A 14,613-nucleotide genomic window follows, 5' to 3' on the forward strand; every position below is an offset into this window, starting at 1 on the left:
TATTTTATGACGTTCTTCCTAAACAGATACTAGGAAACAAGGGTTCAGCTCATCCTACTTTCCTTGAGTGAATATTAAAATTATTCTGTCATGACCATAGCGCAATATTTGTTAAGACTTATAAAAAGATATTTCTAAAAAACAACTTTCCAGCTGGGTTCTTAACATCGTTCTTTCATTTTATGGAAGTGATAACCATTCTGGATGGAATACACTGAAATGTTTGAAAAGACTTGTATGAAGATACTCCTAAATAGCTACAAGCAATCTGGTTACACCACAGTGTTCTTTCATTTAATAAACTTTATCTATATTCTCCTATAGCTGTAGTGAAATGTTTTATATCATATATGAAAATGTTCCTACAGCTACCTGAAAGCTGGGATCAGCACACTGACTTTTCATTGTAATAAAGTGATAGTTACTTTGTATGGCATACACTGAAATGTCAGAAAAGACTTATATGAGTGTATTTCTAAAGAGATACAAGCAAGCTGGTTTCACAATAGTGATCTTTCATTGAATTAATGTAATAGATATTCTGTCGCACATGTTGTGAAATTTTCAATAAATCTTACATGAAAATGTTACTATAAGTCTACCTGAAAGCTGAGTTAAGTACAATGTTTTTTCATTTTAAGAAAGTATAGCTGTTCTCTATGGCTCATACTGAAATGCTAGAAAAGACTTACGTGAAGATGTTCCTTAAAAGCTACAAGGAAGTTGGTTTCACCACAGCATTCTTTCAATGTCTGAATGTTATCGATATTCCATCATGCCCGTAGTGAAATGTTTGATAGGACTTATTTGAAGATTCCCCTAAACAGCTGCAAGCAAGGTGTTTTCACCACAGTGTTCATTCAGAAAATGAATGTTATACGTATTCTGTCATGCCTCAAGAGAACTATTTGATGTCTTATGTGAGAGTGTTCCTGAACAGCTACAAGCAAGCTTTTTCAACATAGCGTGGTTTCCTTGAATGAATGTTATGGATATCAGGTTGCGGCCGTAGAGAAACGTTTGATAAGACATAAATGAAATGCTCATAAAGAGCCACTGGTTTCATCAGAACGTTCTTTCTGGATATGGAAGTGATAGCCATTCTGTAGGCATAATGAAGTGTTTGAAGAGCCTTATACGAAGACATTCCCAAGGCGCCAGAAGTAATCTGGCTTCACCACAGTGTTCTTTCAGTGAACGAGTGTTATAGATAGTCTGTCATGCCTGTAGTGAAATGTTTAATAAGTCTTATATGAAGAGGTTTCAAACAGCCGCCAGCAAGCCGGGTTTAGCACAGTGTCCTTTAACTGTAAGTAAGTGAGAGCCATTCTGTATGGCATATACTTAAATGTTAGAGAGGTCTTATATGAAGATGTTCCTAAATAGAATCCCACAAGATGTGTTCAGGACAGAATAATTTCATCATAAGATAGTGACAGCCATTTAGTATGGCATATACAGAAATGCTGAAAAGGACTTAAATGAAGATCTTCCTTAACAGTAAAACCAAGCCACTTTCACCATCGTGTTCTTTCATTGAATGGATGTAATAGATATTCTGTCATGCCTGTAGTTAAATGTTCAATAGGTCTTATAAAAAAATACTCCTAATAATCTACCTGAAAGCTATTAAACACAACCTTCTTTCCTTGTAAGAAGGGTATGGCCATGCTGTATGCCATATACTGAAATGCTTGAAAAGCTTTATATGAAGATGTTCCTCAACAGTTACAAGAAAACTGCTTTCATCCCTGTGTTCATTCAATGAGTGAATGTTTAGAGAGTCTGTCATTCCTGCAAAGGAATGTTTAATAAGTCTTACGTGAAGATGTTTCTAAACAGCTACAAGGAAATTCTTTTAAATATAGTGTTATGACATTGAATAAACATTAAAGATATCCCGTCATGACTGTAGGCAAATGTCTGATAAGACTTGAACAAAATATTAATAAACAATTACTTGCAAGCTGGGTTCATCACAGGATTCTTTTCTGGCTATGGAGATGATAGCCATTCTGTATGGCATAAAGTGATATGTTTGAAGAGCCTTTTATTTCTATTCTTAAACAGCTAACAAGCAAGATGGTTTCTTCACAGTGTTCTTTCAGTGAATGAATGTTCTAGATATTGTCACATCTGTGGTGAAATATTTGATATATGATGTTCCTAAACAGCTACCTATAAACTGGATTCAGCATGTGTTCTTTCATTTTGTGAAAATGATAGTCGCTCTGTGTGGAATATACTTAAGTATTTGAAGCGTATTATGTGCAGATGTTCCTCAACAGTGAAAAGAAGATGGTTTTTGCATAATTTTCTTTCAGATAACAAATGTTATAGACATTGTCACATCTGTAGTCAAATGTTTGATATGATTTATGTGAAAATATCCCTAAACAGCTACCTGTTGGCTTGATGAAGCACAATGCTCTTTCATTGTAAGAAAGTGTTAGCTGTTCCATGTGGCATCTACTGAAATGTTTGAAATGTCATACGTGAAGATGTTCCTTAAGAGCTACTTGCTAGGTGTTTTCAAGACAATGTTCTTTCAGTGAATGAATGTTACAGATAGTCTATCACACCCGTAGTGAAATGCTGGATAAGTTTTATGAAGATGTCCCTAAGTAGCTACAAGCAAAATGGTTTCACAACAGTGTTCTTACAGACATTGAATGTTATAGATATTCTGTCATGCCTGTAGTGAAATGTTTGATAAGACTTGCATGAACACTTACATGAAGATGTTTCTAAACAGCCACAAGCAGGCTTTTTCAGCACAGTATTTCATTGAATGAATGTGATAATTATCACATTGTGGCTGCAGAGAAACGTTTGATAAGACACACACAAAATGTTCATAAATAGCATGTGCCAGCTGGTTGCATCACAATGTTGTTTAATTTAATGGAAGTGATAATCATTCTGTATAGCATATGATGTGTTTGAATAGCCTTATATAAAGATAGTCCTAAAAACTTATGAGCAATCTGGTTTCACCAGAGTGTGTTCCTCAGTGAATGAATCTTACAGAGATTCTGTCAGAGCAGTAGTGACATGTTTGGTGTTTTGTATGAAGAAATCCTAAATGGCTTCCTGCAAGATGAGTTCAACACAGTGTTATTTCATTTTAAGAAAATGATAGTCATTCTGTTTGGCATAAACTGAAATATTAGAAAAGCCTTATATCAAGATGTTCCTAATTAGCTACCAGCAATCTGGCTTCACAATAGGGTTCTTTCATTGAATGGATGTAATAGATACTTTGTAGTGAAATGTATGATAAGTCTCTTATGAAAAGGTTCCTAAACAGCTGCCTGCAATCTGGCTTCAGCACATTATATCATTGTCTCAAAGTGATATTCATTCAGTATGTCTTATATGGAAATGCTTGAAATGGTGAACATGAAGAAGTTTCTAAATATATACAAGCAAGATTGTTTCTCCACAGTTTTCTTTCAGTGACTGAATGTTATGTATAGTCTGTCACGACTATTGTAAAATGTTTGATAAGTCTTATGTAAAAACGTTCCTAGATAGCTATCTGTGAGCTCTATTTAGCACAGTGTTCTTTCATTGTAGGAAAATGATACCCATTCATTATGGCATATACTGAAATGTGAGAAATGTCTCAAATACACATGTTCCTAATAATAGCTTCAAGATGCTTTCACCACAGAGTTCTTTCAGTGAAACAATATTGCAGATATTCTGTGACACTTGTAGTGAAGTGTTAGTTAAAACTTACTTGCAAGCTGGATTCAGCACAGTGTTTCTTTCATTGTTTGAAACTCATATTCAATCAGAACAGCAAATATTGAAATGGTTATAATGACTAATATGAAGATGATCCTTAATGGCTGCAAGTAAGATGGTTTCACCACAGTTTTCTCTCAGTGAACAAATGCTATATATATTCTGTCCCACATGCAATGAAATGTTTGTTAAGTCTTATATGAACATGTTCCTAAACAGCTACCTGCAAACTGGGCTTAGAACAGTGTTCTCACATTGTTAGTAATTGATAGGTCATCTGTAGGGCATATGCTGAAATGTTTGAAATGTCTTATGTGAATATGCCCCTAAACAGCTGTAAGCACATTTGTTTCACCAGAGTTCCTTTAGTGTCTGAATCTTATGGATATTTTTCAAGTCTGTAGTGTAATTTTTTAAGTATTTTATGACGTTCTTCCTAAACAGATACTAGGAAACAAGGGTTCAGCTCATCCTACTTTCCTTGAGTGAATATTAAAATTATTCTGTCATGACCATAGCGCAATATTTGTTAAGACTTATAAAAAGATATTTCTAAAAAACAACTTTCCAGCTGGGTTCTTAACATCGTTCTTTCATTTTATGGAAGTGATAACCATTCTGGATGGAATACACTGAAATGTTTGAAAAGACTTGTATGAAGATACTCCTAAATAGCTACAAGCAATCTGGTTACACCACAGTGTTCTTTCATTTAATAAACTTTATCTATATTCTCCTATAGCTGTAGTGAAATGTTTTATATCATATATGAAAATGTTCCTACAGCTACCTGCAAGCTGGGATCAGCACACTGACTTTTCATTGTAATAAAGTGATAGTTACTTTGTATGGCATACACTGAAATGTCAGAAAAGACTTATATGAGTGTATTTCTAAAGAGATACAAGCAAGCTGGTTTCACAATAGTGATCTTTCATTGAATTAATGTAATAGATATTCTGTCGCACATGTTGTGAAATTTTCAATAAATCTTACATGAAAATGTTACTATAAGTCTACCTGAAAGCTGAGTTAAGTACAATGTTTTTTCATTTTAAGAAAGTATAGCTGTTCTCTATGGCTCATACTGAAATGCTAGAAAAGACTTACGTGAAGATGTTCCTTAAAAGCTACAAGGAAGTTGGTTTCACCACAGCATTCTTTCAATGTGTGAATGTTATAGATATTCCATCATGCCCGTAGTGAAATGTTTGATAGGACTTATTTGAAGATTCCCCTAAACAGCTGCAAGCAAGGTGTTTTCACCACAGTGTTCATTCAGAAAATGAATGTTATACGTATTCTGTCATGCCTCAAGAGAACTATTTGATGTCTTATGTGAGAGTGTTCCTGAACAGCTACAAGCAAGCTTTTTCAACATAGCGTGGTTTCCTTGAATGAATGTTATGGATATCAGGTTGCGGCCGTAGAGAAACGTTTGATAAGACATAAATGAAATGCTCATAAAGAGCCACTGGTTTCATCAGAACGTTCTTTCTGGATATGGAAGTGATAGCCATTCTGTAGGCATAATGAAGTGTTTGAAGAGCCTTATACGAAGACATTCCCAAGGCGCCAGAAGTAATCTGGCTTCACCACAGTGTTCTTTCAGTGAACGAGTGTTATAGATAGTCTGTCATGCCTGTAGTGAAATGTTTAATAAGTCTTATATGAAGAGGTTTCAAACAGCCGCCAGCAAGCCGGGTTTAGCACAGTGTCCTTTAACTGTAAGTAAGTGAGAGCCATTCTGTATGGCATATACTTAAATGTTAGAGAGGTCTTATATGAAGATGTTCCTAAATAGAATCCCACAAGATGTGTTCAGGACAGAATAATTTCATCATAAGATAGTGACAGCCATTTAGTATGGCATATACAGAAATGCTGAAAAGGACTTAAATGAAGATCTTCCTTAACAGTAAAACCAAGCCACTTTCACCATCGTGTTCTTTCATTGAATGGATGTAATAGATATTCTGTCATGCCTGTAGTTAAATGTTCAATAGGTCTTATAAAAAAATACTCCTAATAATCTACCTGAAAGCTATTAAACACAACCTTCTTTCCTTGTAAGAAGGGTATGGCCATGCTGTATGCCATATACTGAAATGCTTGAAAAGCTTTATATGAAGATGTTCCTCAACAGTTACAAGAAAACTGCTTTCATCCCTGTGTTCATTCAATGAGTGAATGTTTAGAGAGTCTGTCATTCCTGCAAAGGAATGTTTAATAAGTCTTACGTGAAGATGTTTCTAAACAGCTACAAGGAAATTCTTTTAAATATAGTGTTATGACATTGAATAAACATTAAAGATATCCCGTCATGACTGTAGGCAAATGTCTGATAAGACTTGAACAAAATATTAATAAACAATTACTTGCAAGCTGGGTTCATCACAGGATTCTTTTCTGGCTATGGAGATGATAGCCATTCTGTATGGCATAAAGTGATATGTTTGAAGAGCCTTTTATTTCTATTCTTAAACAGCTAACAAGCAAGATGGTTTCTTCACAGTGTTCTTTCAGTGAATGAATGTTCTAGATATTGTCACATCTGTGGTGAAATATTTGATATATGATGTTCCTAAACAGCTACCTATAAACTGGATTCAGCATGTGCTCTTTCATTTTGTGAAAATGATAGTCGCTCTGTGTGGAATATACTTAAGTATTTGAAGCGTATTATGTGCAGATGTTCCTCAACAGTGAAAAGAAGATGGTTGTTGCATAATTTTCATTCAGATAACAAATGTTATAGACATTGTCACATCTGTAGTCAAATGTTTGATATGATTTATGTGAAAATATCCCTAAACAGCTACCTGTTGGCTTGATGAAGCACAATGCTCTTTCATTGTAAGAAAGTGTTAGCTGTTCCATGTGGCATCTACTGAAATGTTTGAAATGTCATACGTGAAGATGTTCCTTAAGAGCTACTTGCTAGGTGTTTTCAAGACAATGTTCTTTCAGTGAATGAATGTTACAGATAGTCTATCACACCCGTAGTGAAATGCTGGATAAGTTTTATGAAGATGTCCCTAAGTAGCTACAAGCAAAATGGTTTCACAACAGTGTTCTTACAGACATTGAATGTTATAGATATTCTGTCATGCCTGTAGTGAAATGTTTGATAAGACTTGCATGAACACTTACATGAAGATGTTTCTAAACAGCCACAAGCAGGCTTTTTCAGCACAGTATTTCATTGAATGAATGTGATAATTATCACATTGTGGCTGCAGAGAAACGTTTGATAAGACACACACAAAATGTTCATAAATAGCATGTGCCAGCTGGTTGCATCACAATGTTGTTTAATTTAATGGAAGTGATAATCATTCTGTATAGCATATGATGTGTTTGAATAGCCTTATATAAAGATAGTCCTAAAAACTTATGAGCAATCTGGTTTCACCAGAGTGTGTTCCTCAGTGAATGAATCTTACAGAGATTCTGTCAGAGCAGTAGTGACATGTTTGGTGTTTTGTATGAAGAAATCCTAAATGGCTTCCTGCAAGATGAGTTCAACACAGTGTTATTTCATTTTAAGAAAATGATAGTCATTCTGTTTGGCATAAACTGAAATATTAGAAAAGCCTTATATCAAGATGTTCCTAATTAGCTACCAGCAATCTGGCTTCACAATAGGGTTCTTTCATTGAATGGATGTAATAGATACTTTGTAGTGAAATGTATGATAAGTCTCTTATGAAAAGGTTCCTAAACAGCTGCCTGCAATCTGGCTTCAGCACATTATATCATTGTCTCAAAGTGATATTCATTCAGTATGTCTTATATGGAAATGCTTGAAATGGTGAACATGAAGAAGTTTCTAAATATATACAAGCAAGATTGTTTCTCCACAGTTTTCTTTCAGTGACTGAATGTTATGTATAGTCTGTCACGACTATTGTAAAATGTTTGATAAGTCTTATGTAAAAACGTTCCTAGATAGCTATCTGTGAGCTCTATTTAGCACAGTGTTCTTTCATTGTAGGAAAATGATACCCATTCATTATGGCATATACTGAAATGTGAGAAATGTCTCAAATACACATGTTCCTAATAATAGCTTCAAGATGCTTTCACCACAGAGTTCTTTCAGTGAAACAATATTGCAGATATTCTGTGACACTTGTAGTGAAGTGTTAGTTAAAACTTACTTGCAAGCTGGATTCAGCACAGTGTTTCTTTCATTGTTTGAAACTCATATTCAATCAGAACAGCAAATATTGAAATGGTTATAATGACTAATATGAAGATGATCCTTAATGGCTGCAAGTAAGATGGTTTCACCACAGTTTTCTCTCAGTGAACAAATGCTATATATATTCTGTCCCACATGCAATGAAATGTTTGTTAAGTCTTATATGAACATGTTCCTAAACAGCTACCTGCAAACTGGGCTTAGAACAGTGTTCTCACATTGTTAGTAATTGATAGGTCATCTGTAGGGCATATGCTGAAATGTTTGAAATGTCTTATGTGAATATGCCCCTAAACAGCTGTAAGCACATTTGTTTCACCAGAGTTCCTTTAGTGTCTGAATCTTATGGATATTTTTCAAGTCTGTAGTGTAATTTTTTAAGTATTTTATGACGTTCTTCCTAAACAGATACTAGGAAACAAGGGTTCAGCTCATCCTACTTTCCTTGAGTGAATATTAAAATTATTCTGTCATGACCATAGCGCAATATTTGTTAAGACTTATAAAAAGATATTTCTAAAAAACAACTTTCCAGCTGGGTTCTTAACATCGTTCTTTCATTTTATGGAAGTGATAACCATTCTGGATGGAATACACTGAAATGTTTGAAAAGACTTGTATGAAGATACTCCTAAATAGCTACAAGCAATCTGGTTACACCACAGTGTTCTTTCATTTAATAAACTTTATCTATATTCTCCTATAGCTGTAGTGAAATGTTTTATATCATATATGAAAATGTTCCTACAGCTACCTGCAAGCTGGGATCAGCACACTGACTTTTCATTGTAATAAAGTGATAGTTACTTTGTATGGCATACACTGAAATGTCAGAAAAGACTTATATGAGTGTATTTCTAAAGAGATACAAGCAAGCTGGTTTCACAATAGTGATCTTTCATTGAATTAATGTAATAGATATTCTGTCGCACATGTTGTGAAATTTTCAATAAATCTTACATGAAAATGTTACTATAAGTCTACCTGAAAGCTGAGTTAAGTACAATGTTTTTTCATTTTAAGAAAGTATAGCTGTTCTCTATGGCTCATACTGAAATGCTAGAAAAGACTTACGTGAAGATGTTCCTTAAAAGCTACAAGGAAGTTGGTTTCACCACAGCATTCTTTCAATGTGTGAATGTTATAGATATTCCATCATGCCCGTAGTGAAATGTTTGATAGGACTTATTTGAAGATTCCCCTAAACAGCTGCAAGCAAGGTGTTTTCACCACAGTGTTCATTCAGAAAATGAATGTTATACGTATTCTGTCATGCCTCAAGAGAACTATTTGATGTCTTATGTGAGAGTGTTCCTGAACAGCTACAAGCAAGCTTTTTCAACATAGCGTGGTTTCCTTGAATGAATGTTATGGATATCAGGTTGCGGCCGTAGAGAAACGTTTGATAAGACATAAATGAAATGCTCATAAAGAGCCACTGGTTTCATCAGAACGTTCTTTCTGGATATGGAAGTGATAGCCATTCTGTAGGCATAATGAAGTGTTTGAAGAGCCTTATACGAAGACATTCCCAAGGCGCCAGAAGTAATCTGGCTTCACCACAGTGTTCTTTCAGTGAACGAGTGTTATAGATAGTCTGTCATGCCTGTAGTGAAATGTTTAATAAGTCTTATATGAAGAGGTTTCAAACAGCCGCCAGCAAGCCGGGTTTAGCACAGTGTCCTTTAACTGTAAGTAAGTGAGAGCCATTCTGTATGGCATATACTTAAATGTTAGAGAGGTCTTATATGAAGATGTTCCTAAATAGAATCCCACAAGATGTGTTCAGGACAGAATAATTTCATCATAAGATAGTGACAGCCATTTAGTATGGCATATACAGAAATGCTGAAAAGGACTTAAATGAAGATCTTCCTTAACAGTAAAACCAAGCCACTTTCACCATCGTGTTCTTTCATTGAATGGATGTAATAGATATTCTGTCATGCCTGTAGTTAAATGTTCAATAGGTCTTATAAAAAAATACTCCTAATAATCTACCTGAAAGCTATTAAACACAACCTTCTTTCCTTGTAAGAAGGGTATGGCCATGCTGTATGCCATATACTGAAATGCTTGAAAAGCTTTATATGAAGATGTTCCTCAACAGTTACAAGAAAACTGCTTTCATCCCTGTGTTCATTCAATGAGTGAATGTTTAGAGAGTCTGTCATTCCTGCAAAGGAATGTTTAATAAGTCTTACGTGAAGATGTTTCTAAACAGCTACAAGGAAATTCTTTTAAATATAGTGTTATGACATTGAATAAACATTAAAGATATCCCGTCATGACTGTAGGCAAATGTCTGATAAGACTTGAACAAAATATTAATAAACAATTACTTGCAAGCTGGGTTCATCACAGGATTCTTTTCTGGCTATGGAGATGATAGCCATTCTGTATGGCATAAAGTGATATGTTTGAAGAGCCTTTTATTTCTATTCTTAAACAGCTAACAAGCAAGATGGTTTCTTCACAGTGTTCTTTCAGTGAATGAATGTTCTAGATATTGTCACATCTGTGGTGAAATATTTGATATATGATGTTCCTAAACAGCTACCTATAAACTGGATTCAGCATGTGCTCTTTCATTTTGTGAAAATGATAGTCGCTCTGTGTGGAATATACTTAAGTATTTGAAGCGTATTATGTGCAGATGTTCCTCAACAGTGAAAAGAAGATGGTTGTTGCATAATTTTCATTCAGATAACAAATGTTATAGACATTGTCACATCTGTAGTCAAATGTTTGATATGATTTATGTGAAAATATCCCTAAACAGCTACCTGTTGGCTTGATGAAGCACAATGCTCTTTCATTGTAAGAAAGTGTTAGCTGTTCCATGTGGCATCTACTGAAATGTTTGAAATGTCATACGTGAAGATGTTCCTTAAGAGCTACTTGCTAGGTGTTTTCAAGACAATGTTCTTTCAGTGAATGAATGTTACAGATAGTCTATCACACCCGTAGTGAAATGCTGGATAAGTTTTATGAAGATGTCCCTAAGTAGCTACAAGCAAAATGGTTTCACAACAGTGTTCTTACAGACATTGAATGTTATAGATATTCTGTCATGCCTGTAGTGAAATGTTTGATAAGACTTGCATGAACACTTACATGAAGATGTTTCTAAACAGCCACAAGCAGGCTTTTTCAGCACAGTATTTCATTGAATGAATGTGATAATTATCACATTGTGGCTGCAGAGAAACGTTTGATAAGACACACAAAAAATGTTCATAAATAGCATGTGCCAGCTGGTTGCATCACAATGTTGTTTAATTTAATGGAAGTGATAATCATTCTGTATAGCATATGATGTGTTTGAATAGCCTTATATAAAGATAGTCCTAAAAACTTATGAGCAATCTGGTTTCACCAGAGTGTGTTCCTCAGTGAATGAATCTTACAGAGATTCTGTCAGAGCAGTAGTGACATGTTTGGTGTTTTGTATGAAGAAATCCTAAATGGCTTCCTGCAAGATGAGTTCAACACAGTGTTATTTCATTTTAAGAAAATGATAGTCATTCTGTTTGGCATAAACTGAAATATTAGAAAAGCCTTATATCAAGATGTTCCTAATTAGCTACCAGCAATCTGGCTTCACAATAGGGTTCTTTCATTGAATGGATGTAATAGATACTTTGTAGTGAAATGTATGATAAGTCTCTTATGAAAAGGTTCCTAAACAGCTGCCTGCAATCTGGCTTCAGCATATTATATCATTGTCTCAAAGTGATATTCATTCAGTATGTCTTATATGGAAATGCTTGAAATGGTGAACATGAAGAAGTTTCTAAATATATACAAGCAAGATTGTTTCTCCACAGTTTTCTTTCAGTGACTGAATGTTATGTATAGTCTGTCACGACTATTGTAAAATGTTTGATAAGTCTTATGTAAAAACGTTCCTAGATAGCTATCTGTGAGCTCTATTTAGCACAGTGTTCTTTCATTGTAGGAAAATGATACCCATTCATTATGGCATATACTGAAATGTGAGAAATGTCTCAAATACACATGTTCCTAATAATAGCTTCAAGATGCTTTCACCACAGAGTTCTTTCAGTGAAACAATATTGCAGATATTCTGTGACACTTGTAGTGAAGTGTTAGTTAAAACTTACTTGCAAGCTGGATTCAGCACAGTGTTTCTTTCATTGTTTGAAACTCATATTCAATCAGAACAGCAAATATTGAAATGGTTATAATGACTAATATGAAGATGATCCTTAATGGCTGCAAGTAAGATGGTTTCACCACAGTTTTCTCTCAGTGAACAAATGCTATATATATTCTGTCCCACATGCAATGAAATGTTTGTTAAGTCTTATATGAACATGTTCCTAAACAGCTACCTGCAAACTGGGCTTAGAACAGTGTTCTCACATTGTTAGTAATTGATAGGTCATCTGTAGGGCATATGCTGAAATGTTTGAAATGTCTTATGTGAATATGCCCCTAAACAGCTGTAAGCACATTTGTTTCACCAGAGTTCCTTTAGTGTCTGAATCTTATGGATATTTTTCAAGTCTGTAGTGTAATTTTTTAAGTATTTTATGACGTTCTTCCTAAACAGATACTAGGAAACAAGGGTTCAGCTCATCCTACTTTCCTTGAGTGAATATTAAAATTATTCTGTCATGACCATAGCGCAATATTTGTTAAGACTTATAAAAAGATATTTCTAAAAAACAACTTTCCAGCTGGGTTCTTAACATCGTTCTTTCATTTTATGGAAGTGATAACCATTCTGGATGGAATACACTGAAATGTTTGAAAAGACTTGTATGAAGATACTCCTAAATAGCTACAAGCAATCTGGTTACACCACAGTGTTCTTTCATTTAATAAACTTTATCTATATTCTCCTATAGCTGTAGTGAAATGTTTTATATCATATATGAAAATGTTCCTACAGCTACCTGCAAGCTGGGATCAGCACACTGACTTTTCATTGTAATAAAGTGATAGTTACTTTGTATGGCATACACTGAAATGTCAGAAAAGACTTATATGAGTGTATTTCTAAAGAGATACAAGCAAGCTGGTTTCACAATAGTGATCTTTCATTGAATTAATGTAATAGATATTCTGTCGCACATGTTGTGAAATTTTCAATAAATCTTACATGAAAATGTTACTATAAGTCTACCTGAAAGCTGAGTTAAGTACAATGTTTTTTCATTTTAAGAAAGTATAGCTGTTCTCTATGGCTCATACTGAAATGCGAGAAAAGACTTACGTGAAGATGTTCCTTAAAAGCTACAAGGAAGTTGGTTTCACCACAGCATTCTTTCAATGTGTGAATGTTATCGATATTCCATCATGCCCGTAGTGAAATGTTTGATAGGACTTATTTGAAGATTCCCCTAAACAGCTGCAAGCAAGGTGTTTTCACCACAGTGTTCATTCAGAAAATGAATGTTATACGTATTCTGTCATGCCTCAAGAGAACTATTTGATGTCTTATGTGAGAGTGTTCCTGAACAGCTACAAGCAAGCTTTTTCAACATAGCGTGGTTTCCTTGAATGAATGTTATGGATATCAGGTTGCGGCCGTAGAGAAACGTTTGATAAGACATAAATGAAATGCTCATAAAGAGCCACTGGTTTCATCAGAACGTTCTTTCTGGATATGGAAGTGATAGCCATTCTGTAGGCATAATGAAGTGTTTGAAGAGCCTTATACGAAGACATTCCCAAGGCGCCAGAAGTAATCTGGCTTCACCACAGTGTTCTTTCAGTGAACGAGTGTTATAGATAGTCTGTCATGCCTGTAGTGAAATGTTTAATAAGTCTTATATGAAGAGGTTTCAAACAGCCGCCAGCAAGCCGGGTTTAGCACAGTGTCCTTTAACTGTAAGTAAGTGAGAGCCATTCTGTATGGCATATACTTAAATGTTAGAGAGGTCTTATATGAAGATGTTCCTAAATAGAATCCCACAAGATGTGTTCAGGACAGAATAATTTCATCATAAGATAGTGACAGCCATTTAGTATGGCATATACAGAAATGCTGAAAAGGACTTAAATGAAGATCTTCCTTAACAGTAAAACCAAGCCACTTTCACCATCGTGTTCTTTCATTGAATGGATGTAATAGATATTCTGTCATGCCTGTAGTTAAATGTTCAATAGGTCTTATAAAAAAATACTCCTAATAATCTACCTGAAAGCTATTAAACACAACCTTCTTTCCTTGTAAGAAGGGTATGGCCATGCTGTATGCCATATACTGAAATGCTTGAAAAGCTTTATATGAAGATGTTCCTCAACAGTTACAAGAAAACTGCTTTCATCCCTGTGTTCATTCAATGAGTGAATGTTTAGAGAGTCTGTCATTCCTGCAAAGGAATGTTTAATAAGTCTTACGTGAAGATGTTTCTAAACAGCTACAAGGAAATTCTTTTAAATATAGTGTTATGACATTGAATAAACATTAAAGATATCCCGTCATGACTGTAGGCAAATGTCTGATAAGACTTGAACAAAATATTAATAAACAATTACTTGCAAGCTGGGTTCATCACAGGATTCTTTTCTGGCTATGGAGATGATAGCCATTCTGTATGGCATAAAGTGATATGTTTGAAGAGCCTTTTATTTCTATTCTTAAACAGCTAACAAGCAAGATGGTTTCTTCACAGTGT

The sequence above is a fragment of the Equus asinus genome, chromosome 6 (genome assembly GCF_041296235.1).
Source record: "Equus asinus isolate D_3611 breed Donkey chromosome 6, EquAss-T2T_v2, whole genome shotgun sequence".
NCBI classification, from domain to species: domain Eukaryota; kingdom Metazoa; phylum Chordata; class Mammalia; order Perissodactyla; family Equidae; genus Equus; species Equus asinus.